General features: G+C 44.0%; 1 long non-coding RNA gene across 1 annotated transcript; it reads left to right on the top strand.

Moving 5' to 3' along the window:
* The first annotated feature begins 477 nt into the window (after positions 1 to 477).
* Positions 478 to 2,688, top strand: LOC135397985 (uncharacterized). The gene is made up of 3 exons (XR_010423933.1): positions 478 to 907; positions 1,077 to 1,215; positions 1,896 to 2,688. It is a non-coding gene; the product is annotated as an uncharacterized LOC135397985 (long non-coding RNA).
* The last annotated feature ends 749 nt before the right edge of the window (positions 2,689 to 3,437 follow it).

The raw sequence follows: 3,437 nt of genomic DNA, 5'->3' as shown, positions 1-3,437 counted from the left end.
TGGTAACACTTTTCCCCCCTAGAACACAACCGTCATCATGCAAAACAACATACTACCAGCAACATGATAACCAGTATATACTTGCACCATAATGTAAACAGTACACCCCACCCCGCTCAAAATTAGAAAACACTAAAGGACATTAGAAAAGCATTCCTTAAAGCTCGGCTACGCCGATTTTCGAGTGTTACAGAATGGAATGGTACTCTAACGATGTGGTCATAAGGGAACACTGATTATGTATGCAAAATAGTTATCCCAAACTCCTCGCGGTTTTCCGAAAAAGTGAATTTTTAGTTTCACTGACATCCCGTCGTGTGGCCCGCAAACCCTGTGTCGACGACACATTCGAGGTCTGCCCGCGCTTCGGCTTGGCATGACTTTTGGCTTGGTTTCTTCCGCCAAGCCGGCCAGTTTCTTCTGCCGAGCCGTCTGCTGCGCAGATTCACATTGGGGAAGTGATAAACAGTTCGCTATTAGGGAGCTAGTATATTTCTGGACTTCACTAAACCCACGAGGAACGTGAGTTTTGCTTGCTTCGACTGCAAAGCATTTGCTAGGCCAGTGCAGACTTCCTGGTGTGATTCGTGTTCTGTGCTGCGTGCCGAGAATGCGTGAGCGTTTTGCTCCCGTCTGCAAGAACACTTCAGCATGCAGTTCCAATGTTTCAAACCACAATTTTCCGAAAGGCGAAAGAGAAATCTATTGACTGCAACAGTCGGTTACAACTCCGACTGGGTGCCACCTTCGAAAGCAGTGATTTGATCTGTTCATCTGGCTCATACGAATGTTACGGAAGCAATGCGCAACTTGTTTCACAAGAAGCCGAAGATGTCTCGTCCGGGATGCTGTGCCAACCTTATCTGCAGCAGGAGATTGCAGGGGCAGGACTAGGCAGCAGATAAAGGTAAGACACGTAATGTTAGACAAGTCAGTCATGCGGTGCAAATTGCATCACGTAGAAGAGAAAAATACGCTATCTGTCAGTTACTGCTTCATCCTTTAGAGATTACGCCCCAGCGGGTGTATTCTTAGTACAGATTTGGAATTGCCTTATTTGTTAAATGATTTTGCAGGCATTCTGGCACCACCGAAAAGCTTGCTCTCCACGTCTCAACTATCATCGTCTGGGTTTCAAGCTGAAGGCTGTCACCAGTGCCAACCAGACGCCCCTTCAAAGTTTATCTGTTTTTCTTGACGGAACAGTGACACCTGGTACTGAGACATTTCATTTTCTGATTAATCAAGTGCATTCTATCACTTGTGCTCGACTTCTTGTGTTCGTATACCCTTGCCGTTGCTCGCTAGCTTAGAGCAACCATGCCTGAGGTGCCAGCGCTTTCAGAGTACATTTAAGCAGTATCATCGTATCATATGCACGGCAGCACATCTTGTGTATTTTGAGTAAGGTATAAATTCAATGTTGGCTCAGCTGTTGTATTTTGGTCACAAATAAGGTGTTCTTCCAGAGCGCTCAAGGGCAGTTCAAGCAGTTTCACGTGTGCAACAGCACATACTTTTTCTCAGTTTTGACTAAGGTAAATCGAAATCTTCCAGTTGATGTCTTTCGGTCATAAATTATGTTTTTCGAGACATTCAAACAGCATCATGTGTGCAACAGTACATACTTTTTCTCAGGTGAAGTAAGGTAAATCTGTCCGCCGTGGTGTTCTGGCAGTGCAGCAGAAGCTTGTTTTGCATTCAAGTGGTATCATGTATACAAAAACTTGTTTTATGCCTTTCTGTAGCTGCTGTACTAATATTGTGAGTACAGAGACATTCCTGCATAACGTATCGGAGCATCTTGTGTGCTATTGTTGGTATGATCTGCAGCAGTATATTGATAATGTTAATTATTCAATGACTTCAGCTAACATTTACATTCTTACGTCCAGGTAAACCTGTCACGCAGATGCCCTACCCCTTGGTATGCATAGTTCAAGATTGTACCGAAACAATCCACCTGGAGCATTATTCTTCAATTGGCAGTGGCATTATTATCACAACACACCACATACTGCATGTCTATGGTGCATGTATAATGCATCAAACCTATTCTCAGGTACAGGCCAGCTGGTACGCAATTACAACATGAAACAACTGACACAGAGACCGTAAAGTCATGCCTTTTCCTCCGTGCCTCGGGTTTCATGTTATTATCCTCACATGCAGCTCAATTCGCCTGTGTTGTGCAGCATGAGCAAAAGTATATATTGTTTGTGGTCACATGACACGGAACATAAATACAGTGAAACCTTCCTATGTTGGACACCCGCGGTGCAGCCGAAGCGTCTCCTACTTATAGAGGTGTCCGAGTTACAGAATATGACGGCAACAAAAAATGGAAGAGATCACAGCTGTGAGAAATGTCCCCCTTCTTCAATTTAAGGTCCTTAGTGGTACCTGGTGGTGGTGCCTGGTAGTGGTACATCTACCCACTCTTCACTGATAATTATTACTGATTTTAGTATATTCAATTCCGTTCAGATTCTACTCAATGGCATTACCTCTGGAGCTTTTCGAGCAGCAAGGACTTGTCTCTGAAGCGTCAGCCTACTTCTCATAGCTTTGGTGCAGTGCTCGTTCAAAGGCTCTAGACAAACTGAAGACAAGTGCTCACAAAGAATTACAATGTAGACTGACAGCACTTGTTTTTGGACTCTAAAAACTAAAGCAACAAAATACTGAGACCAGTATAGGGGAAAAAAGGGGCAAAAGTCAAGGCCACTGGCTCATTTTGGGTCTTTTTGGTGCAAAGATGGGCCGATATTGAGGTAATTTGGCCAGGGTTTTGTCCGACTTTGCAGGGAAAACCCTATCCTACTTCCAAGATAGGGAGGTGTCCGACGTAGAGAATTTCGTCTCCATGTAGTTTCAATGGGAGCCTGCGCGTGCAATGAAATCATGGGGAGTTGTCCGAGGTAGGGAGGTGTCGGACTTTGGAGGTTTTACTGTACTATAGAGCATTCTACATCATGTAATCTAACAGTTGTTCACGTTTGGATATTTTAACCATGGAATTTACCCTGCATGCACCATACCATGTCCAAACACTAACAACTGCTAGAGAGCAGCATGTACTGTTTCCGTATAGCACTTATGGCTTGCGTCCTGTGATCGGAAACAGTGGTGTCTTTTTTATGCTACAACCAGTAAACTACAGTAAAGATTTAGAAATACTGTGTCATACCATAAAGCACTATGGGAAATGGCAGTTTGAAAAACTGGAGAAGACTGTCATTAGAATGGGGGACAGGTTCTACGGTGACATTTTTTACAGTGTGTGCTGTACCACGTAATGCACTGCAGGCCTACCACAGTATGGTAACGGTCTGAATACTGATTTGCTCAAAAAAGGAATGTGTGCGTTTCTTGTACTAACTTCCCCTTATGCAAAGTAGTAGAAAAATGTTTTCAGCCAATGGGGAGGGAGAGGA

Source organism: Ornithodoros turicata, chromosome 6 (genome assembly GCF_037126465.1).
Source record: "Ornithodoros turicata isolate Travis chromosome 6, ASM3712646v1, whole genome shotgun sequence".
In the NCBI taxonomy this organism is placed as follows: Eukaryota; Metazoa; Arthropoda; class Arachnida; order Ixodida; family Argasidae; genus Ornithodoros; species Ornithodoros turicata.
This window is presented reverse-complemented; position numbering and strand designations above follow the sequence as displayed.